The sequence below is a fragment of the Petaurus breviceps genome, unplaced genomic scaffold, assembly GCF_028583685.1.
Source record: "Petaurus breviceps papuanus isolate PSGF00001 unplaced genomic scaffold, PetGlider_PUasm1.0 90925, whole genome shotgun sequence".
Lineage (NCBI taxonomy): Eukaryota > Metazoa > Chordata > Mammalia > Diprotodontia > Petauridae > Petaurus > Petaurus breviceps.
Genome location: NW_027187380.1, coordinates 24,906,316 through 24,932,331, shown reverse-complemented (window position 1 = coordinate 24,932,331; position 26,016 = coordinate 24,906,316). Strand labels below are relative to the sequence as shown.

The 26,016-nt window shown below is 35.7% G+C and overlaps 1 protein-coding gene across 3 annotated transcripts in view; it reads right to left on the bottom strand.

Moving 5' to 3' along the window:
* The window catches only part of PRKCA (protein kinase C alpha), a 539,987-nt gene that overhangs the window by 485,601 nt on the left and 28,370 nt on the right, over nucleotides 1-26,016 (bottom strand). Inside the window, exon 3 of one of the 3 annotated variants that reach the window (XM_069076602.1) lies at nucleotides 12,159-12,233. The exons of the other annotated variants lie outside the window; for them this stretch is intronic. The gene's annotated coding sequence lies outside the window, so the exon portion shown is untranslated. The remainder of the gene's footprint in view (nucleotides 1-12,158; nucleotides 12,234-26,016) is intronic. 3 annotated transcript variants of the gene reach the window in all.

Sequence of the window (26,016 nt, the reverse complement as noted above, 5' to 3'; positions counted from 1 at the left end):
CATTTACATAGTACCTAATATGTGCCAGGCACTGTAATAAGTGTTTTACAAATATCATATAATTTATTATTTCCATTTTACAGCTGTGGAAACTGAGGCAGGCAAATGTTAAGTTACTTGCCAAAGTAACTAAGCCTAGATTTAAACTCAGTCTTCCTGTATCCAAGCCCAGCACACTATCCACTATAGATAGGACCAGAGGGATTAAAAAGCACAATTTTGATCATATAATATTGAAAACCAATATGACAATTAGAAGAGAACTGGAAAATAAATCAACAATCAAAACAAAACAAGTTTCTCTGATAAAGTCTGATATCCAAAATATCTGGAGAATTGATTCAAATAAAAATGAACAAAAGTCATTTCCCTATCAGATACAGGTTAAAAAGTTAGGAACAATCAGTTCTCAAAAGAAGAAAAGCATATTATCAACAACCACACGAAGGAACTATTCTAAATAGGTAAGAGAATTGTAAATTAAAATAACTTTGATGTTCTGACTCACACCCACCAAACTGTCAAAGATGAAAAAATGGAAAATGGCAATTATTGTAGGCTATGTGGGAATATCCAATAAAACTAATATCTTGTTGGTGAAACTATTCCTTGTATCAGCCATTCTGGAAAGCAATTTGAAACTATACCCAAAAAGTTACTAAACTATTCATATCCTTTTATTTGGTGATACTACTATTAAGCTCATAACCCAAAAGTATAAAAGAAGGAAGATATTCACAGAAGCATTTTTGTTGTTGTTGTACCAAAGCATTGGAAAATAAGAAAGTATGCAGTTGGCAATGAATTAACAAATTATGATTTATGAATTCAATGGAATATTATTGCTATACCTTTGTAAGATGAAAAAAGAGATACAGAGAAAGCCAGAAAGACAGTATGAACTGCTGGGTGAGGTGAGCAGAAAGTGTGATATCAACACCAAAGAAAAACAACTTTGAAAGATTTAAATGCAGCGTATTTGTTATGAGGATGCTTTATTTTTCACCAGGGGGAGGATATCAGGAGGATATAGGGTTATTAATAGTGATGCAAAAAAGTAATGATAACAGAAATGAAGTATTTTAATATATAGAACAGAAGAATGTTCAGAAGGGAATGGACAGTTGGAACTAAAATACTTAATTTATTATATATTTTAAACACTGTACATAATAGTGAGTTGTAATATCTGTATTGTGTTACTATTCTTCTACATATGGAAATGCCCATATTTGTTCATCTTTGTCAAATTCAGAATAACAAAAAAATATTATTTTTAAATTCAAAGAATAGGCTAACAACATAGCGTGAAGCCTCAAGAATACTTGCATTCAACAGATATTGTAGACCTGATTCAGATAATAAAACTTCTTTCCCTAGGATAAATTATACTACAAGCATATTAATAATATAACAGCTTCACTTCTCTGTTCTATTACCACACATAATCAAAGTAAGGCATAAATATATGTCCCCACTCAACCATTCAAAAAGAATGATAGATCTTGAACCCCTATGCTTCCAGTAATAATTGTTAGAGCTGTGTTTCCTTTAACTGGTAATATAGATTTCTATAGCATATAAACCTGGTTGATTTATAGACAAGATATAAAAATTATTTTCAAATATTTTCTTTTCAAATTCCACATGTTATAGCAGAAAATATTTCATGCTCGTTTTATTTGTCACTACTGAAAAATAGTTTTGATTTATACACAAAAGAAAATCCAGAAAGGAGACAACATCTTGGAAGAGAATGTGGTCAACAATGTCAAATGTTGCAGAGAAGGAAATAAAGTCAAGAACAAGGTAATGCCTTAAGAAAGTACTGAAGGGTAAAAGGATTAGAGCTCAGTAAGTCAGTTAAAAAACATTTAAGGGGCGGCTAGGTGGCACAGTGAATAGAGCACGGGTCCTGGAGTCAAGAGGACCTGAGTTCCAATACTGTCTCAGACACTTAACACAAAAACTAGTCATGTGACCTTGGGCAAGTCACTTAACCCCAACTGCCCTCCAAAAAAAAAAGGCAAAAAAAATATTTAATCATTTCTTATGTTCCAGGCACTATGTTAAACTCTGGAGATACAAGGAAAGGTAAAAAATAGTCCCTGCTTTAAAAGAGCTAATATTCTCATTAGAGAGACAACGTGAAAATAACTAGGTAATTATAAGACAGAATAGATGAAAAATAATCTGAATGTGGAATGAAAGGCCCCAGCAGAAGGGCTCTAAGTTGAGCCAGGGAAACTACCAGTAGAAGACAGAGCATTCATTACAGACATTTGAAACAGTCAATGCAAAGACAAAGAGAGAGAGCAAAGGAAATGGAGGCACCAATTGTTTGTGCCCAGCTCAAGGAGTTTAGCCATGAAAGAGAAGAGACACAGGATGAGAGAGGTCACAATAACAGTAAAGAATGGGTTTGGAAACAGGTTTGAAATGGAAGAAACACAAAAGATGAACAAGTAGAAGTCCAGAGAACACAGAGAACATCACATAGAGGACTTCCTGACTTAAATATCAGAAAAAAGTACCCAGAAAGTACTATCCACTGCAAGAGGACAAATCTGATGTCCCCAATTTTAATGCCCTTCTGCCCCCCAAATTACTTTAATATTGTATGAATACTTCAAGTGATTTTTTTTAATATTCTGCTTCCTCCCAAGTAGAATGTAAACAAAGGACAGGAATCCTCAAAGGGGTTTTACATCCGTAACAGCTACAATACCTAACAATTAGTAGGCAATGAATAAATACTAGGTGAATGAAAAAATGAATAAATGGATAGATGGATGAATGAATAGGTAAGAAAATTAATATTAAGGAGCTAGCAAGAAACAAAGGATTATACAATTTATTGACAATCCCAAGCTGGAGAACAGTATTCAAGTGTGCTGGTACAACTTTAACACACTATCTACAACTGAGCTAATTATTTTCTAGCACTTTCTTGAGTAGTCTGCAAACTCTGCTAGATGTATTCAATAACTACAAAACCTGAGACTTCTCTTCTTCTGTCTCAAGTGGAATGGTCTCTGGAGAAAAACAGTACTACAGAATTTAAGTGGCAGGAAGGAATAGTATTTCTTCTTTATGCCTATTTCACTAGCCTTTAGATGATTTCTTCCTATGGGAACAACAGTGTTCTGGAAGCTAAAAAGAAAAGAACTCTCAAATTAACTTTAATTAGAGGTTAAAACATTCAACTTTGAGTGCAAGCTCTTAGGACAGGGACTTTATCTTTGTAGTGCTTTGTACAGTGTTTAGCTCCCTTAGAAAAGTTTAAAAGAGAGAGTACTAAACCATCACCTTAAATTCCAGACATTTATTTAAGGTGAATGCCACATTTAAAGTACTCATAAACACAGTGACTGCTTGGGAGGTCAAAAATTCATCCATAATGTATTTTTTTTCCCAAGACTAATGCTCAAAGTGTTTTAAAACATTAGACAATTTTTAATTATCTATTTCATGAATTATACACGACAAGTCATAAAATCTTGGAACTATAAGGGACCTTTGAGATCATCTATTATAATCCTCTTCTTTTAAATATGCCAAAGGACTATAAAACTGCATAACCTTTCATCCAGCAATACCACTTCTTGGTTTGTATCCCAAAGAGATCATGAAAAGGGAAAAGGACCCACATATACAAAAATATTCATGGCAGCTCCTTTTGTGGTGGCAAAGAATTGGAAATTGAGGGGATGCCTATCAGTTGGGGAATGACTAAACAAGTTGTGGTAATATTAATGTAATGGAATACTATTGTGCTATAAGAAATGATGAGCAGGTGAATTTCAGAAAAACCTAGTAAGAGTTATGTAAACTGATATTGAGTGAAGTGAGCAGAACCAGAAGAACATTCTACACAGTAACAGCAACATTTTGTGATAATCAACTATAATAGACAACTCTTCTAAGCAATATAATGATCCATGACAATTCCAAAAGACTCATGACATAAAATGCTATCCACATCCAGAGAAAGAAATATGGAGTCTGATTGTAGATTGAGGTATACTATTTTCACTTTTTTTATTGTTTTTTGTTTTTTCTTTCTCATGGTTTTTCCCTTTTGTCCTGATTCTTCTTTCACAACATGACTAATGTGGAAATAAAATTAACATGATTGTAGTATTATCTATAACATATCAGATTGCTTGATTTCTTGGGAAGGAGATCAGGGGGAAGGAAGTAGAAAATTTGGATCTCAAAAACTTACAAAAAGGAATATTGAAAACTATCATTACATGTAATTGGAAAAAAATAAACTACTATTAAGTAGGAAAAAATACATCCTATGCTTAAACTTAAATCCTATAACTACAATGCATCTTGGATTATCCAAGGAATTTAATTAGTGCCATTTTAACTGTTATGTCATTATCTCGCATAAATAATAAAAAAGTTAACTTCATATTCTAAGTATTCTAAATGTGAGGGTCAGCTAGAAAATTTTCTAGAAACAATCCAGGCCAATGAATTTTTAAATATAGTTCAATGGCAAAAAAATGAAATGTTAAAGTTGGTGTAACTAAGTTCAAATCTCATTTCTGCTACTTACTACCTGTGTGACTCTGGTCATGTTTATTCCTCTGTAAAAAGAGGGCTCTGATTTATTAGGTGATTTTTAAATTCCATTCCAGATCTAAATCCTATGATACTAATCTTCTGTCATAAACCAAAGGGTACCAGTTTACCAAGATTTCTCTAGAACAATTGCTTATAAAGGTAAATTAAATTCCCTGAGAAAGGAAAAGTGATTTAGAAACAATCTCAGGAAGTTAGGATATCGAGTCTCCTCTTAGTAACTGACCTTCAATTCTTTGTCATGACAAAAGTATTTTATCTATCTTATATCATATCTATCAGCATTAAATTATTTGGAAGTTGCATTAGAGAGAATGCTCTATAGTAACACAAAGATGACAAGACTATCCTTGCTAGCAGAATAGACAAAAACCAGATAAATTCTCTGATAAAACTAATCAGTCAAGTGAATATATATGTAATCATTAAAGCAAATCTTTAAAGCAAGATTCCACAGGAAAAGATAAATTTTATTAATCAGATAGATTGAATAAAAATGATTGCTTCAATGGTCCAACTTCCTAACAAGATGCTCTAAGTCATTCATGAGCCTAAAAAACAACATGACAAACAAATAAGAAAGTGGTTTAGAGTCCTAGACTCCTAGACCATAGAAGTATTGGAAAAACAAGTCACAAGGAAATAAATTCCAACCTGTAATGTTAACACCAAGGTCTAAGGTTATGTCCAACTCTAAATCTCCATAATTTAAATATATTGTTTCTAAAGCAAAAATAGACCAAAAACAGTTCTTATGAGAAGCTGGGAAACTCATCTTACTGAGTTCAAATCCTGCCTCAGACACTTAGTTGCTATGTTACCCTGAGCTCTAAGAGTTGGATATGACAGAAACAACAAATGCATAGTTTACTCTACTAGGCAATGAGAATACAAAGGCAAAGTGAAACGCACCCTGACCTCAAGGAGGTACAACAGGTAAATAGATAAGTAAATATAAGGTATATACAAATATACAAAGTACTGAAACCTTATTTTAAGAGTCAGAAAACACTAAGAATTAGGGAGAAGGGAGAGGAGAGATCAGAAAAGAAGATAATACCTGTCTGTGGGAGTTGACATGGAAAAAGTGAACAAAAGATATGTTCTAAGTAAAGGTGACCTTTGCACTGGGCCTCAAAGGATTGGGGGGGGGGGATGAAGTTTATCTTTAACTAATACCTAGTATAATATATACTGATCCTTTTAAGTGAATGTCTATCTTTTACAAAGAAAACAAGGAAAGATTTGTTCCATTTAGCCATCACAATCAAGGATATTACTAACAATAAATATTTATTGAATTACTCCCATAAAGACACACCCTAGGTGTTAAACCATGCTAGGTTATGGGAAATAGTGGTGTCAAGCTCTTTACAAAAGTCATCTGTTCTAGACCCAGTACTCCTAAATTTATAATCCTAATTTGCCAAGATACAGCACTTGTCAACCCTTCCTTGGAAGATATTTAGGCCAAAGGTCACAGGTATAATGGTAATTGTAATTTTTAATTTGAAGATCCCTTTTGTGTTGGCAGGTACTTAGCACTTAGTAACTGATCAAGCCTCTGTTGGGGGAAACAGAAAGTGTGAACTTCTATCTCCTGTTACTGATGTAACAGGAAGAGGTTGGCTGAAACAGGAAGCTAATGCTGTGTGTGTATATAAGGAAAAGCTCCAGAGAGGCACAGTAAGAATTTTCTTGAAACTAAGATCTGGTGGCAGAGCAGCTATAGAAGAATGGAGAATTGAGCCAGAATTTCCTGGGAGCTTGTGGTGGTGGAGCTTCTTCTGGATGGGAGCCCAGAGCCAAGAGCCCAGGAGCCCAGGTGACTGAGGAAACATGACATGGATGCTGAGACTTTGTTTGTGGCTTGGTTGAGCCTTGAATTCCCTGGAGCAGCAATTGTGAAGGATCTCACATGGATCAGACCCTGTGAAGTCCAGTGTGGAGCAGGATCTGCCCAGAGAACTGGTCAAGGAACTGGGAGCTGTCTGCCATTGAACCCAGGTGACAGTCTGGTGAATCCAGGTAGAATCTGGGACCACAGAAGGGGATCCAGGGAATCTGAGAACAGGCCCCAAGTCAAGATGAAAAGACCTTTCCTTGGGTACTGAGTAATTATGGAATCATAGTTTACTAGTGACCTAAGGGGTGAAGGGTTTTGTGTATGATACTTCATAAATGATTGCTGAATAAGTGACTAATTGAGTTAATCGAGACTTTGCCCCAAGAGTGGAAGACTTTGACTATTGTACTTTGAGATATCTTTACTGATAAGTGACTAATTGAGTTAATCAAGACTTTGCCCCATGAATGGAAAACTTTGACTATGCACTTTGAGACTACTGATAAGTGACTGATTGAGTTAACTTAAGGGTGACTATTTTACTTTGGGACTATGTTGTGAATATTATATTGTGATTTTCTGTGATAAGTTGTAATATTGTGAATGCTGTACCTTGATTCTCTGTGAAAGTTTTGCTTTGATTTGTTATGGAATAAATAGAGTGATCACTATACTATGTAATCAGAACCTTAAAAGCTGTTCACAGTAACGGGATGCCTTGGCAAGGCATTCTAGTAATTTAATCAGCAATGCAATTTTCTTAATGTCTTCTTTTGGTTTAATTGACCTCTCTTTTAATGACTTCTTCACATGTCCTCTTGTTCTGTCATGGAGTAAAGCAAAGAATCAATCATTTTGTTTAACTGTTTTTCCTAGTTACAGGGAAGGCCTCAATGACTGTATGAGGGAGAAAGGAGTACATCCAGAAACGACAATGGACTGTAATGTTAGAAACAAAAGGCATCCTTCTCAGTGAGGGTGGGTGGGGAGGGAAGAAGGGAGAGAACTTAGAACTCTAAGTTTTAAATATAAATGTTAAAAATTGTTTTTACATGCAACTGAGAAATAAGATATACAGGCAATGGGGTAGAGAAATCTATCTTGCTCTACAAGAAAATAAGGTGGAAGGAGATGAGGGGAGTGATAGAAGGGAGGGGAGTGATAGAAGGGAAGGGTAATCAAGAATACATGCCATCTTGGGGTGGGGGGAGAGGAGAGAGATGGGGAGATAGGTTGGAACTCAAAATCTTGGAGAAATGAATGTTGAAAACTAAAAATAAATAAAGTAACAAAAAAGGCATAAATAAGACATTTTTAAAGAACCAATCAACCAACAAAGTATATATTTGTGGTCTCTCTCATTTAGCACTATTAGACTATTATTACATTGCCTTAGTGGGATATTGTCTCTGTCCTTGGACAAATTATTAAATAACTATTTATACATGTGACTACACTGAAATTATTCCACCATCCAAAACCTCTATTTCATTCTAATTAAATACCTATTTACATATATGAATGTAGTTACTAAGTTAGTCTATTATGCAAAATCTCCATAGTCTTGAGAGAATAACCACGGATATACACACACAATCAAGAAAAACTAGTTGTATGACCTTAAACAACTTTCTTCTCTCTAGGTTTCATTTTTCTCATCTGCAAAATAAGGGGTAGAGTCTAAACCCAGGGCCTTAAAGCCACAGTTCCCCACCCCTGAACTATATTTAATTTCACTTCTAGCTCTAGATTTCTACCACTTCTTTCAAAACCTTCAATAATCAATACATCCTAGATCCTTAAGGATAACCTTTCTGTAATTTCTGGAGGCAATTACCTGATTTTAAATCACTATTACAAATATCTTCCTTTCAATAACCAACCTGCATTACACAGTCATTTGTTCAATTTTTTAATAGGCATATTGTTGATAGAATTCATCAAGATGTCACTTTTGAAGGAACTTTCGAATTCTGCTCTTGGATCTTAGTTATGTAATAGGCTCTATCTAGAGATAAAGCATTGTGGTTATGTTTAACAAGTCCAGCACTGTATACTCTGTCAGCTTCTACTATTGCTTTATGAAGTGAGAACTATTTGTTGCAGAAGTATTTTTGTGTTAATTTCTCCACAGCTCCTTTCAGTGAGGATCATTTTGTAATATTAAGAGTTTTTGTTTAGACACCTCCTAGATCCATCATGGTTCATTTTACCATGCTGAAAAGTAAGTTAAGAACGGTACAGTGTAGGTGTTAATTGTTCTAAATATGTTCTTCCCATTAAGCTTTAAATTCAGGATACCACTCAGTTTCTTAGAACACTCAACCTCAGTTTTCTCCTTGATAGCCTTATGCTGAATGTCTCTTATATTGAGAAGAACAAGTTATATATGATTATTGCTTTCATCCATTGGTTCAGTTTGACTTCTGAATTCAACCTCCAAGCCTTCAGTCTCTTCTTCCCAGATCACATGAAAAACTGCATACTTATTAAGTCCAAACAACATTTTGATATCATTGTACAAAGTTCATATCTGACAAAGTAGCTATTTAATGGACTTTTCAGCAGAGCCATATTGCTTGATGCCATCCATGTACATGGATGAAGCAAATCTTTTGGGACAACTCCCTCATTGATTTGAAAGCCATGGTCAGTTCTATTCACAATTGATAATGGGTTTCAGGCTAAGCCAAACCACAAAGAGTTTAAAATGTCTTGGAGGAAAATGCCACATTCTTAAAATCAATTTTCTTGATATTATATTGGTAGATTCTCATAAATAACAACTTTTAATGTGAACATGAAAAACACTCATTCTAACTATGCATGGATCTCATTTGTAGTATACACTTGAGTTATGAATGATGAAAGCTTTGAAACAATAAAAGAGGCATAAATGTTAATACATTTTCAAGTGGTCATTTAATCATCACCAAATCTATATATTAGGCTCCCCATTAGACCCATAGGACTTTGTAGCACACATTTGGCTCCTTAGGAAAAATAATAGTTTTTTGATACATGTCAATTTTTGAGCAATACAAGCTGTGAATACTTTGTATAAAGTATAGAAACATATATCTGGCCAGTATTTTGAGAGGTTCCTTGTGTTCTCATCTCTGAGTAATAAATATGTGGTGTTTTCTATTAAGAAAGATGAGATCGAGGTTGCATCAGAGAGGAAACTGGTTAAGTACTGTGCTAATAATTCATGTACCACTGTGAAGCACTTGAGTTAAATATCAGGTAAGCTATATGAAACCACTATTTCCCAGTTTTACAGAGAAGCTAGAATTCAAGTCATATTCTTTGATATAACCATTCTGTTGTTCTTTATATTAACAATAAGGAAGGTTTCTTCTTTATATTTACTCCAACTTCAGCTTTTGTTGTGTTGTACTTCTTTTGACCATATAGATGGCCAGAAATTTTCCTCATCTTTCTCCTTTGTATGATACAGTGGATAGTATGCTGGATCCAGAGTCTGGAAGATCTGAGTTCAAATCCAGCCTCAGACATTTACTCTGACCCTGGGCGAATCTTACCTCTGTTCGTCTCATTTTTTTCAACTGTAAAATGGGGATAATAATAGCACCTACCTTGAAGAGTTGTAAGGATCAAATGAGATAATATTTGTAAAAGAACTTAGCACAGTACATAGAATATAGTAGGCACTAAATAAATGTTTATTCCCTCCCTACTCCTTTCAATTTCTTTGCTTCTCAAGACACTACTGTATTTTATTTATATTAAATTCTTTATTTTGATTTTTATGCTACTTTTACTCTTTGATTCATCACCCTTTTGTCTTTCACTTTCAATTTTTGATTACCAATAGAATATCAGGTGTGGTTTTGTTTCCTGAATTCCAACTTGCATGTTTCTTTACTGTAGTCTTTAATGGGTAACATGGTAATCCTTGCTACCATATTGTGCTAATTGTTACATGCAGATCCTGAAAATTTTAATATATTCTGGAAAATACTGTATGATATAATTTATTTATGATGATTACAACAGATACTGACTTATGAAAATTATTCTGTTATACTATAACTGTTCACTAGTTGGATTCATGCTGTCAACTTTTTTTTAATAGCTTTTTGGAATACATCCCCCTTTGATGATCATTTGAAATGTTGGTGCTATTTTTACTATCCATCTAGTTATTAGCTATAATTTCTGAAATTTGTGTTACATCAAGATTTTCAACTATCTCGTGGTCTTCAATATTTCTTTCTTAAGATTTTAATAGTTTATCAACTTACTTCTTGTTCTGTCTATGTTTTAAAGATGAAGTTTATTATATTTATATTTAGATATTTATTATATGGAATATAGCATGTGTTTGATATAATTTATTTGTATTATATGTCACATATAAGATTATGTTATATATAATTGTATATCATATATATGCATGTGTACATATAATATGTGTGCATGTGTATATGAATTGGCCTTCAGTATTTGGTGTGACTTAGAACTGAGGACACTCTTAACAAAAAAGTCACCTATAAATGGTAACATTTGTTTCCAATTTTGTTTTTATCGTACTGTTGAATAATGAAAACATTGTTACATTATTTTTGATCAAAAATAATTGATTTATTTACAAAAAAAATTATCGTCATATAATCAGTATTTTTTTAGAATGCATTATGCCTAAAGCACCAGAGATGAAACAACAATCAAGCTTTTAAAAGTTTAGCTTTTAACTAAATCAAATAATTAAAAACATAGCCTTCTTCTACCTTAGATGGTCTTCTATAGTTTCCTCTTTTTACACACAAATTATAGATACTTTGAATTCCTTAAAATATAGTAATTAAAAAAATTTTTTTTTGTAAATTAAAAAGTTCTTCAAACCCTTCCTCTACCTCAAGAAATACATAACTTTGGTTAACAGGGGCAGTTATTTGCAGGAACCCTTAAAAAAAACAGTAATAAAACTATTTTTTAACAAGTAAAAGTCGGATTATACCTGCAAAATGAAGGAAAGCTGTTATTCTTTAAAAGATAACAGGGTCCAATTCAATCTTTAACTCCAAAAAAAAAAAAAAAAAGAAAAACATTTATATTATGCCAAACATGGGCAGATGCCATGTGAATTATTTGTGGCCAATTGCTACTTATAATTCCTCTATCGTTGGAACAGTTCTTTACATATTATTTAAAATTGAGAAATGCAAACTTTGTGTCTAGTAATGCTTCTAAAATGCCACAAATCATTAACACTTTCCTAAATTACTGATATGCAGAACTGATCTCAGAAAATAGCCTATTTCTAATGCAGATGTGTGTATATAACTACATATAAAATACAAGTAAATATAAACACACAGGGAATGCTTACTCAATTATATGTTTTTGTCATCTATTCGACTATTACAGAGAAAAAACACAAAGGCACTAAATTAATCTTTTAAAAATCTGATCCAGAGCACCAGCCCTGGAGTCAGGAGGACCTGAGTTCAGTTCCGGCCTCAATCACTTAACACCCCCACAAAAAAACTAGCTGTGTAACCTTGGGCAAGTTGCTTAACCCCGATTGCCCTCCAAAAGCCAAAAAAAAAAAAAAAATCTGATCCAGGTTAGAAATGTGTACCCAACAGAATGATGCCCATGAAAAGTCAAAGAATGTCATGATGGATAAGTCAGTTGGTTATTTCTTGTGTACCATAAATAGGGTGAAATAATGCTGAGAACCACTTACCCAAAAAAAATTGTCCAGGCCTACCATATAGTCAAAATAAAGAATAAGCAGCTAGCAGGGCTTCTGAATGAAAGCCTGGGAAGAGGAGGAACAACCAATTAAAGGAGGTGATGCCAAAGTAAAGCAAAAATGAAAGAACCCTAAGAAAAGAAATACATGGTCTCCAAAGTTCACTGAGGAAATGTTTTTGCTTTTTCCCCCTGATTTGTAACAACATAGCCTGTCAGCAGACACAAAAGATACAGCCACAGATTATTCAAGACAGTAATAAACCACAAAGTAACTAATTCTCATCTTGGAGCTTGTGTTCTTTATCCCTACAGAACCACTCACTTTTATAGAAGAGTTCCACTTTCCTCTTTCAGTACTTCCTTAACTTCTGCCATTCACATTACCACTGCTAGAAGCAGGATTCATTGATGTTCCCTAATAAGGTTCCCATTTTTCCTTCCTTCTGCCTTTCTGCATGATTGCTCAATATCTTGATTCTCACATGGTTTCTCATGGGCTCTTGAAACTGTTGAAAATTCCAAGGGTCACTTTCTGCCCTCAGTAAACTCGACCTTTACTCTACTTGTCAATAACAGCAACTTATACTTGCATAGCAATTCAAGGTTTATAAACTGACTTCCTCACAGCTACTGGTGAAACAGGTGGTAAAATTACTATTATTGTCATTTTGTAGATGGAAAAACTGAAGCTCCTTCTCAAATATATAGAGAACTGACTCAAATTTATAAGAATACAAGTCATTCCCCAATTGATAAATTGTCAAAGGATAGGAAAAGGCAGTTTTCAGATGAATAAATCAAAACTATAGTCATTTGAAAAAATACTCTCAATCATTATTAATCAGAGAAATGAAAATTTAAAACAACTCTGAAGTACTATCTCACACTTATCAGATTGGTTAATATGACAGAAATGGAAAATAATAAATGTTGGAAAAGATGTGGGAAAATTGGGACATTAAGACACTGCTGATGGAGTTTGAACTGATCCACCCATTATGGAAAAGTATTTTGGAACTGCCCAAAGAATTTTTAAACTGTGGACACTCTTTGATTCAACAATACCACTACAAAGTCTATATTCCCAAGAGATAAAGGGGTGGTGGGCAAGGAACCAATTTGTACACCCAAAAAATATTTATAGCAGCTCTTTTGTAGTGGAAAAGAATTGGAAATTGAGTGGATGCTGGGCCAGCTAGGTGGCAAAGTGAATAGAGCACTGGCCCTGGAGTCAGGAGGACCAGACTTCAAATCTGGCCTCAGACACTTAACACAAAAAACTAGCTGTGAGACCTTGGGCAAGTCACTTAGCTCCAATTGCCCTCCAGAAAGCAGGAAGGAAGGAAGGAAGGAAGGAAGGGAGGAAGGGAGGAAGGGAGGAAGGGAGGAAGGGAGGAAGGGAGGAAGGAAGGAAGGAAGGAAGGAAGGAAGGAAGGAAGGAAGGAAGGAAGGAAGGAAGGAAGGAAGGAAGGAAGGAAGAAAGAAAGAAAGGAAGGAAGGAAGGAAGGAAGGAAGGAAGGAAAAAATTGAGTGGATGCCCATCAGTTGAGGAATGGCTGAACAAGTTGTGGTATATGACTGTAATGGACTATTACCATGTTATAAGAAATAATGAGCCAGTGGATTTCAGAAAAAACTGGAAAGACTCATATGAATTGATACAAAGTGAAGTGAGCAGAACCGGAGAACATTGCACACAGTAACAGCAACACTGTATGATGATCAACTGTGAATGAGTCAGCTAGTCTCATCAATACAATGATCTAAGACAATTCCAAAGGACTCATGATGAAAAATGCTATCAACATTCAGAGAAATGATGGAGTTTGAATAAAGAGTGAAGCATACTATTTTTCCCTTTCTGTATTTTTTTTTCAGTAATTTTCCCCTTTGGGGTCTATGTTTTCTTCTACAACATGACTCATATGGTAACATGTTTTGCATGTTTGAACATGTATAACCTATATCAAATTGCTTACTGTCTCAAGGAGGGGGGAATGGTGGAAGAGAGAGAAAATTTGGAACTCCATTATTTTTAAACCAAATGTCAGAAAATTGTCTTTTATGTAATTGGGTGGGGGGGAATAAGATATTACTAAAAAAAATACCCTGAAGTTCAGGGAGGTCAAGGTCAAGTGATTTGCTCAGAGTTGCATAGCAAATTAAGTATCAAGGACTGGAACCTGGATCTTCTGACTGACTCTCCAAGTTCAATGTTCCTCTCCCTCTACTTTATAAATAAAAACAAAATTAATTGTGTTCCAAAGGAAGCATCACTAGCCTAACATAAATGCTGCCAAATTATGTTATTCAAAAAGAGAAAGCAAAAAATAATCTTTTCCTTGAGCTATATAAATTAATATTTGGTGTAGTAAGAAGGGCACTGGATTTGGAATTGGAACCATCTTCCAGTTACAACTTGTATGTCCTCTGGTAAAAGCCCTGTGTGGGTCCCATTTTTTTCTTATTTGTAAAGTGAAAAGAGCTGTATTAGGTGATTCCTTTAAACTCTAGGAAAGGAGTTCTTAACCTGGAGTCTCTGGACTTTTTAATATAATCTTTGCATTGTAATTCTTATGTATTTTATGAATTTACAAATATTCTGAGAAGATGCCCATAGATTTTACCAGACTGCCAACGGAGTTCATGACATTAAAAAAAAATTATCAAGAATTCACATCCTAAAATCTATGAATTAAAAGGGTTTTGGACCCCCCCCCCAAAGGACGTTGAACATAAATCTAGAATTATGCAAATGTGAGGTTGTATTCTTGGTTTTGCAGAGATCACAAAGAATTCAGCACCACAGGCTAATATTTCCACTCCTTTCCTTCTCTTCTAAATGTTGTTTATAACCCCTTCATTATTACGGAATTGTTCTTACACTGTATATTTCTACTGAAACAATTTTCATAGAAGTCCTAAGTTCATGCTAACCATGGGAGCCTCCTAAATACTCAAAACATATGCTGGAACATATGCCAAGTTCTGATAAACTAAATTCAACATTTCCAATGCAAGGATTTCCTAGTACCATACTAATAGCCAATTCACCCACAAACAATCCATTCTTCTGAGTCCTTTGTGACTTTTTGCCTATTACTGAGATTTTACATAATAAGCAAAAGGCCAATTTTGATTGCTAAACTAATTCAAACCTTCTGTCATGTTTACTTTGTTTCTGAAGTTTAACTATTATTTTTAAGTCTGCTCTACAAAGGATTTAATACATCCTGCAAATGAGAAGATGAAGGCATACATAACACAAAACTAATCCATGCTGTCATTCAAAAAAGCTCTGTATGGTTAATCTCTGGAACTGGGAAAGCAAACATCTAGTTATAGCTGACAGTTTAAGTTCACAAAATAAAAGTGATGATTCGTGTGTAGGCTGCTGCCCTTCACCCAGGTCATATGATGAAATGCATTTGAAAGCTTCAGTGAACACAGCTCTTAGCATTTGATTATTTTAGCATATTTTCCAGGGACTTTTTAGTTATAGAGTTTATGTTAACATGGAGTTGTTTCCATAAACCATTTCAATTCTTTCAGGTAGCCTTTCCTGACATATTGTTTCTCACTGCTGGACAACTGAAAACAAAAAAACACAATACTCAAAGACAAAAGTGAGTTAATAAAATCTAAAGAAAGCATGTTTTAAAAGTTTCTAGCTCTAGGCACTTAATATATACTTCTTGACTGACTGATTCATCCCATAATGCCACTAGCTCCAAAATTAAAAAGATAACATAGATTATGGAAAGAGCAGAGGATTTAATTTAAAAAACCCTGAGTTCTAGACACGGTTCCTGCAGTTTCCTAGCAGTGGCACCTTGGCCACATCAATTAACATCTCTGAATCCCAGGTTCTTTGTCTATAAAATGGGGATAATAATATTTGTACTGACTGCACTAATAGTAAAATCATACATACACACTTATGTTGTAATTATTAAACATTTATTGCATTAGTATCTTTCAAGAGGGGAAAATTTGAGGATAAAATGAAATAACATTAATAAAAATGCTTTGCAAACCATAAAATATTATATAAATACTATTATTATTATTTGAATGTGTGTCTATCCTTACTATATCTTATCTAAATTTTTATCTCCCCAAGTACTCAGAACATGCAACATATATTCAAATGTCTATCCAATGAAAACTAAATAGAGAAATTGAATATAAAAGAAAAAGCTTACATTTTCAGCTACATTTTTAAGTTGTAGCAAAAGCTATAAGAAACCACATTAATTTCCCTTATAAACTATTAAGTAAAATACTTAAACCTTGATTTATCCATTAGGGTATTCCCTCCAGTAATGCTATATTATAATGCATCTGTTCCTACCCATGCTGTGGGACTCTCAGCTATGTCTATCCATAAATTCACTATGAGAAATCAAGTCAATGTACTATAAAGCCTTCTATATTCTCTTGATATAAGTGTGCCAATGGAGCACACAAGCTATGAATATCCATTACTTTATGCTTAAAATTATTATTCCCAACCCATGTTGAGCACAAGCAGAAAATTAAAATTATCTACAAAGTATATTTTTGAGGATCAATTTTTTATCAAGTGAGTTAATTAGTAATTTGTTAATATTTTATTCAAAGAAAAAAGTTTCACAAAAATCACAAATTAACTAGGATTTAATGGGACTATGAGAAAGAAAGATTTGCATGGCATTCAATGTCTAAGAAGTGTCAGAAAGAGAAGTTAAGCCTATTGAAACATTTCAGCTGTAAATTTCTCTCTGTTTTGCAAGACCAGCCTATAAAATGCCTGGTCAAGGAAACTCCATCAAGGATTACAAAATGCATGTTCATTTTTTATTTATATGTGTATGTGTCAATATGGGTATGCATGTATACATACACATATACATGTATATGTATATGTGTATGTATGTTCTTAAAGTCAGGGAATACAATACCAAATGTTAAAATATGGCAGCCTGTTGAATTCTGTTGCTAGCTACACAAATTGCTTACCATAAATAGTTTCTTCAGGGTCTCTGAGAAACAGCTGTATGAAGCTTCTGCCAGGAAGAGCCAATTAATATTACAAAAACATCTTTTTTTTCTTTTTGGTTACTGTCCATACCACAAAATATGCTGTTTTCTTCTTTCTTGGTAACCTTCTCAAAATACTACCAAATCTCAATAGATTTCATATCTATTAGAAAATTTTGTTCTAGTGAAAACTTAGGAAAAAGTCCACATTAAAAGTGACTGGTGGAAGGAGGTAAAACAAGGAGGCCATATCCTTAGGCTAGCAGATGTGCCTCATTACACAGTTCTGCAAATGAACATAATCCTAGAAGTCAGGAAACTAATAGGTGAGGAAAAATGGCCTAGCAGATGTTCACTAGTTCATCCTTTGCTCCTCTCTTCTAGAATAACAATTTAACAAAGTTATGCTGGATGACTATCTGTTTATAATAGCCAGAAAATGGTTCAAAGCCAAGATGGATTTTCTTGTACTAAATCCTTTTGAAAAGATGTTCTATAACTTACCCTGCAAAAAGCATTAGGCGTCAAAGACTCATGGATTGAGAACTGGAAGGGATTTCAGAGATCATCTAATCCAACCTCAGCATTTTACATGTGAGTAAACTAAGGCACAGGGAGTGATTTGCCAAACATCAAAATGTGTATGTGACAAAGGTGAGATTTGGAGTCACATCCTCTGATTCCAGATCCAGATCCAGAAATCCTCCTACTACACAATGCTGATTCCAATTTAGAAGCATGGTTAAGAGACAGATAGATAGTATAGTGGATAGAGTGCTAGACTTAAAATCAGTCAAGTGACTGGTCAAATATCTAGCAATATCTCTAAGTCTCCATTTCCTCATTTGTAAAATGGATCTAACCTACTTCCTAGAGTTGTTTTGAGAATCAAATAAAATAACATGTATAAAGTGTTTTGCAAACCTTAAAGTGTTATATTAAGTGCTTATTATCAGCAGCAGCATCACTGTTGTTGATGATGATGATGATGATGATGATGCAAAGACAATCCTGAAGACAGGACCTTTTCAAAGTATGCTTATATCAAAAGAAAGGCAAAGTTAAGTACCAAGATAAAAATGAGATAAAGGGCATGAAAAGATATCCAATTCCCACAGAGTGGGGAAATAATACAGAGTGAGGAGAGGAGAAGTGAAAATGGGAAAGCTAGAAGAGTGCTTGATTTGGAGTCAGAAGACCCTGGTTCAAATCTCACCTATGCCAACTTACTAACCATTGTGACCACCAGCAAATCATTTCCCTCCATGGGCCTCAGTTTTCTCATCTATAAAATGATGAAGTTGTGATGACTTTTGAAGGTCCCTTATAGCTCTAGCTCTAATATAGTATAATGGGAAAAGCTTGGAATGATGCTAATTAAAAAATTTTTTTTAACTAACTTTTTACTTGCTTTATAAATTATTTGCTGAGTGGGGTACTTTCTCCCTAATTCTCCATTCACCAAACATTTTTAAATCCTATGATCCTATGATTTCTAAGAGGCCTTACAGTTCTAATACCATATGAGCCTATGATTCAAACAAATCTATTCAGACTGAGACAGAAATGAGAACTGAGGCTCCCAGGTATGACTATTCATCACCTTCAGTAAATCATGTATTTTGGTTTATTCAGTCTTCTAGATAGGGATTATGTTTATCTAGCAAACAAGGGTGATATGAAGACTAAGCTTGCAAAATTACCTAAGAAGTCTATTTATTATTTCAGCAGTCCTCAACTTATAAATGAGTTGTGACCAAAATATTCCACTTATAAGTTGGTTATTTGGAATTAGGTGCTGGTTAGATTCCTGTAATAGTAATAGAATTTAAAGATCCCCCAGTATTGGCTTGGTTGTCAGGTTGAGTGTTGAAACCCAGAGCTTGTGAATCCCACTTGTGGGATGGACTTGTTGAGGTGAGGAGAGAGGGCTGAACTGGGAGGAGCTGGTACCAAGGAATTAGAGAAAAGGCCCAAGCAGAGAGAAAGAGGATTGCTGAGGGCCAGTTGGAGCTGCCCAGGACTTTAGAGAGCCGCCACCCAGAGTTGCCAAGGACTAAGGAGACATGGCTGTGATGCCCATATTTTGTCCATCTGTCTTGATGTTGTTTTACCAGATTTGTCTGCTGGGAAAGGGCAATGCTGTTGTTGCAGAGGTCCTAGAACCTTGCTGTTGGTTCAGAAGCCCTGAAGAATGATTTTCTTTTTTGTATGTTTACAGAAATCCTGGAAGAGGGTCTTAGTGTTGTTCTCTGGGGTCCTGAGACAGTTCTGCAGGCAGAGAATGAATTGATGACACAGGAAATGTATATTTTGACTTTGTTAAGCTTTGCTTCCCCAGGAACAGAGATTGCTGAGAACTTTCCTCTGGTCAAGATGAAGAAAAGACCTCTCCTTGGGTATTAAATGCTGTGATGATATCTTAAGCTTGTTGTAGCTCAGGGATAGATGGCCTTTGTGCTCTCCACTGCCCCTTTAGTGAAGGTGCTTGGTGTTAACTGGTAATAATTGTAATTCAGTTGTGATCCAGGGGTGGGAAATTCAACTTTTTTTTGTGCTCTGTGACTGACTTTGTACTTTGTTCATGATTGTAAACTAATCTCCATTTGAGAAGAGAGACTTTGTGATTGACTAAATGAATGTACTTTCCAGGGGTGGAGTAGTACTTGCTGTATTTTGATTTTCTCTGTTCTGTGAATGTTTTGCCTTAATTTGTCACTAAAGAAAATAGAGAGTTACTATGCTGGTGTTGCTAACCTTAGAAGTTGCCTCTGCTTGGCATTACAATTCCCAAAGTAACTCAACAATAAGCCTATTTAACTCATAATCATAGTATAATTTTGAGGAACCACTGCTGGGCTCTGAGGGACTAGGGCACTGGTCCACATCCTTCTTAACTAAGCATGCTATCAAAACCAGGTTCTCTCTAATGAGTGGTAGGGGGGCTAGGCCTCATTTTCTCATATTCTTTGGCCCAGTAAGCCCCCACTGGATCATTTAGCAGGTGGTGGGAAGAAGAATCTTCTAGTAGTGGCCCTGAAGTTCCAGGAAGAGTGTATTGGCATGCCTAGTTGGAACTCTGGATAACATTTTATCATAGCAAACATAAGTAAATAGAAATAAAATAGTGGTTGTTTCCCTACAGCAATTACTTCATCTATAAATTGAAGAAGGTTGAACATATGACATCTAATGTCCCTTCCAGGTCTAGGTCTATGATCCTATGATCCTGTTGTAAGGAAAGCCATCTTATGGAATATGCTCAGATTGTTCTTTCTGGTTCCAGCCAAAGATGTCTGTAGGCTCAATACTCGGGAACATCTGAAATGAAGAATTTTCTGGTTGCTTCCATCTGTGCATTATCTCAGTATTGAAAGGACTTAAAGTTTTGATATGCTATGACAGACCCTGAGTGGTCCCCGGCTTGAATATCCTTCCCTGAGACAGTGGCAGGGGAGTCAGGTACAGCACCATCTAAAAAGAGACTGATTTTGGTTCACTGTATTACTTTGACTATTTGTGTATATGTCTGTGTCTGTGTGTCTACATCTGGTAAGTACAGCTCTCTGTCCCTGGACTTCTTGTGAAGGGAAGGATGAATTGGTAGTGATCTTTCCCCTCAACCGATGGCCACTCCCCATAATATGGAGCATGGACTCAACTAGAAGAGTTTGTGTCTGGACACTTGCCTGCCCTTTCTGCTTTGTGTTTCCTCAGGTGATTAAACATCGTTATTGAGGTTGAGAAGTTCAGGTTTGGAGTGAACCTTGTGAGTTGGAGAGATGCTGAATCTAATGAGGAGTTGACTGGAAGCAAGGGAAAGTTCTGCATTGGAGAAGACAATACCAGCAGGAGGAACCTAAACCCCTGGCCTGATTTACCATAAGAGATGGACTTTGAGGAAGACAGTATCAAACTAAGGTGAAACATAAAATGTGTAACCAGCAGTTCTACAAACTGCTTTCTGTTCTAATAAAGGTCTAAGTATCAGCCCCTTCAGAAATTGTAGCAGTAGTTATAGGTTAGATTACTGTATCCTGTCTTAAGTCAACTGTCAATATGTGTTGTATTTTGTGTATCCGAGTATTTCTTTTATGTTTAAGAAATAAATACCTCCTGGGGGAGGCTAGGTGGTGCAGTGAATAGAGCACCAGCCCTGGAGTCAGGAGGACCTGATTTCAAATCTGGCCTCAGACACTTAATACAAAACTGGCCATGTGACCTTGGGCAAGTCACTTAACCCCAACTGCCCTACCTTCCCCCCTCCAAAAAGCAAAAAAAAGAAAGAAAAAATACCTGTCCCATATCTGATTCATTTTATACAGTGAGAACCTTTTTACTCCCTATCTTTGTGTACCACAACCTAATCTTTAAGTAGTTCATCAATGAAGTGCTTTAGTAGGGTTTGCTGGGCCAAAGAGTTTGAGAAAAGGAGGTCTAACCCCCTACCTCTCATTAGAGAGAACCTGGTTAGGACCACAAATTTAGCGAAGATGGATGTGGACCAGTGCCCTAGTCCCTCGGGGCCCAGTAGGGGTTCCTCAAAATTAGATTATGATTATGGGCTAAATAGCCTGCAAATCATATTGCTGAATTTGTACAATGTTGGGGTATGTTGAGGACGTTTCAGTGAGGAAAAGTTGGGGCAAGGATGGGGGTGGGGCAGTTAGGAGTGAGGAAGAGTAAGGCAGGAGCCCTGGACAGCAGCATTAGGAAACAGTTATCTTCCTTCCTCCTTCTACCACCAACAATCTAGACAACATCTAGGAGGTGAGGGGGTGAGAGTAGGGAAACAACTATATGAAGGGTTGCTCCATAGAAAAGTCATTAAATGTCTTCTGTTTGACCTGAACTAGCCAGCAGAATGAAAAACACTTGAGAGATGTGAATAAATCAGGCTTGATATAAGTAAAAACTTTCTAACATTCTGCATTATTCAAAAGTAGAAAGAGCTTGGGGCATGCCAGGTGGCTCAGCAAGTAAGAGCACCGGCTCCAGTGTCGGGATGACCTGGGGATCAAATCCAGGCTGAGATACTTAGCACCACACCCAGAAATAACTGGCCGTGTAACCTTGAGCAAGTTACTTAACCCTGATTGCTTTAAAAAAAAAAAAAAAGGAGAAAGAGCTATCCCTCAGGAGGAATTGAAGAGGATATATTCCAATTCAAGGATGGATTAGACTAAATCACTTCTGAGAGTCTGTGTTTTGATGGAGAAGAGGTTATAAAGGAATGGTGGGGACAGTTTTTGCTTTTCCTTCTTTTTTTTGTCCTCCCCATTCTCTCTAGCTACCTCTCCAAATAAGAGGATTGGTATAAGAAGTAGAAAAGGAGATACGGAAGAGAAAAGCATCACTGGGGTTCTGATTGGCAGTGGGATAGCATTTGTGGCTATAGAAATTAGCAACTTGCAGAAAGCAGAAAGGGGGAGTAGAGGAGAAAAAGTCTCCAATGCTAGCAGGAAAGGAAAGGACATTATTGTGTGTGTGAATATATATATATATATATATATATACACACACACACATATGTACATGCATGTGTATGCATGAATTAATGTTTTTCAAGCATTCATAAACTAAGAGTTATTTTAATTCCAATTGGGAGAAAATAAATAACAGAAATTTTTTTATTTCCTCACAGAGGATGAGGGAAAAAAATTAAGCATTATTACAGAATTAAACCCATAGACTCAATTATCTTTTATATAGTTAAGGTTTTGTTCAGTTGATGTAGTCAAGTCCAACTCATCATGACCCCACAGATCATGTTATCCATGGGGTTTTCTTGACAAAGATTCTGGATTGGTTTGTCATTTTCTTCTCCAGTGAATAGCTAATATTTACATAATTCAACAAATATTTATTAAGTACCCAAGGCTAGGCTGGGAGGAAGAGAAAAAAAATCTGTAAGACATGATCCTTGTCCTCATGGACTTTAAAGTCAAGGAGGGTATGATGCATTCATTGATAACTGTAATACAAACCAATAGGTGTTTTTTGTATTACAGAGTTGCAAATAAATTGCTAGGAGAAGTGAGCAAGTCAAACATTGTTAATTGTGGAGATCAGGGAAGCCTACAATTGAGCTGATATCAAAGGATGGATTGGAATTCAGTTGTCAAAAAGGAAGATTACTAGTGTACAAGGTGAGCCAAAGGAGGAAAAGTGCAGGGCATGCTCAAGAAAGAGCAAATTACCTGGTTTAGCTGTATTGAAGAGTATGTAGAAGGAAACAGGACATGATAAGGCTGGAAAGGTCAGGGGTTCTCGACTGTGGATGGCCTTGAATGATAGGAAGAGTTCAGACTATTTTTTTCTGAACAGAGCAATGACATTGAGAGGAAGATTAGTTTATCAGGTGAGTTAAAGAATGAATTTGAGGAACTTGAGCAGAAAATTGGGAAAATCTATTGGATTATTTTTATAATCTAGGAAGGGGTTAGAATTGTGACAATCAGGGTGGCTAGGTGGTACAGTGAATAGAACACTGGCCCTGGAGTCAGGAGGACCTGAGTTCGAATCTGGCCTCAGACATTTAACACAAAAAATAGCCATGTGACCTTGGGCAAGTCACTTAACCCCAATTGCCCTCCAAAAAAAAAAAAGAATTGTGACAATGGAAATAAAAAGAAGAGCAGAGATGCAAGAGATATTTCAGAGGTAGAATAAACATTTATTAAATTACTAGATGAGAAAAACTAGGTAGAGAGGATAGCCAAATATAGAAAAGGATAAGTAGTAAAGCAAATAGTCTTTATAATGAATCACTATTACGATAAAAGAACCTACATCTACTGACATTTGCTCTCTGTTGCTTTATTAGAACCTATCTAGGAAGCCATGCTTCAATTTTCATGGACACAGAGGACAATTAATTGCTTGCTCTAAATTAACTACAATGAAAGTTCATCCTCTCCCTTCTATTCTCCCACATCCTTATCTTTAATCACTTACAACTGTTTCCTTCCTGACAACTCACAACACCCAAGATGAAATATACATACATACATACATACATATTATATATACATGCATGCATACATACAGCCCCTCTCCTCAAGGAGTTTTAAAACAAATATTAAAGAAAATCAACTTACCAAAAATGTACGACATAAAAGGCAACTGACAGACTAAATGCATATCTTTAAAACATATTAATTTGGATCAGTCTCTGATCCAGAATCATTATTCAGAGTACACTGGGCTAAAGTTTACCTTTAATCTATGATAAAAGGAGTTGATAAATTATAATGATAGAACCTCAGTGCTATTACAGCTAAAGGGACCTTAGAACTTATCTAGTCTTACTCCCTTCATACTATAAATGAGGAAACTGAGAACTAGAGTGGGAAGTGATTTCAACTTAGTGAAGAGTTAGTTAGTGAGAGCTGAGACTCATACCTAGCTCTAGTGACTCCCATGTGAATGCTCTCTGCATCACTCCTCCCTTAATAGTGTAACTCTTCAGTTCCTGGGCCTCTTATTCAGCAAGTACTGTCACAAAATATCAGATTTTCATGTCTGGTTATTATGGGGGGGAGGAAGAGAATAAACATTTATATAACACCTCCTATGTGCCAGATACTGTGCATATTGTACATAATCAAGAAATGGCCAAGATACATAAGGAGAGACAAAAGGATCTGTCCTTTCTTGGCTACTAGCCTAAAAAGGCTGGCATTTGCATTGTTTATTCTCTGCCTGTACTCCTTTGCATTGTATGCATGTCCATGTGTCAGACAAATGTAAAAACCCAGTGGCTACCTACATCCTTGGTCACTTGAGTTCTACCTTAAAATCTAGCAATGGGAAAATCACTACTTCATAAACTAGAATTTTGCCAAAAATCAATATTAATCTTACCTGAAAATGATTAGTTTTTAAAAAGTGACTTGAGTAGTCTACCTTCTAAATTCATCATTCAACTGAAACTGTTCTCTTCAAAGTTACCAATGATCTCTTAATTGCTAAATCTGATGGCCTTTTCTTAATCCTCATCCCTCTGGACCTTTCTATAGTCTTTTACACTATTGATCACCCTCTTCTCCTCGATACCCTCTTCTCTCTTGCATTTCATGACATTGCTCTCCCCTGGTTCACCTCTTACCTGTTGGACTGCTTCTTCTCAGTTTCCTTTGCTGAAACTTCTCCTATGTCACACCTACTAACTGTGGGAGTCCCCCAAGGCTCTATCCTGGATCCTCTCTACTCTTCCCTCCCACTTTGATAACCCCATATACTCCCATGGGTTTATTAATGAGCTCTATACAAATAATTATCAGATCTATTTGTCCAACTCTTACCTTTTTCCTGACCTCAGGTCATGTATCTCCAACTGTCTATTGGATATGTCAAAATGGATATCCTTTAAACATTTTTTAAAAAGTGAACTCATTATCCTTCCTCAAAAAACATTTCCTCTTCATAACTTCTCAATTACCGTTAAGTGTACCACCATTCTACCAGTCACCCAGGCTTACAACCTAGGTGTTATCCTTGACTTCTCACTCCCACCCCCAATATCTAATTAGTTGACAAAGACCTGCTATTTCTACCTCTGTGGATTTCTTGTATATACACCCTTTCTGTTCTCTGAAACTTTCACCATCCTGGTGCAGAACCTCATTACCTCACACTTGAACAACTGCAATAGCCTGCTGGTTAGTCTTCTTTCTTCAAATATCTCTCCAATTATCTCTCTTCTACTTAGCTGTCAAACAGGTCTTCCTAAAGTGCATGTCTGATCATCTTTCTCTCTCTCTCTCTCTGTCTCTGTCTCTCTCTCGGTCTCTCTCTCTCTCTCTCTCTCTCTCTCTCTCTCT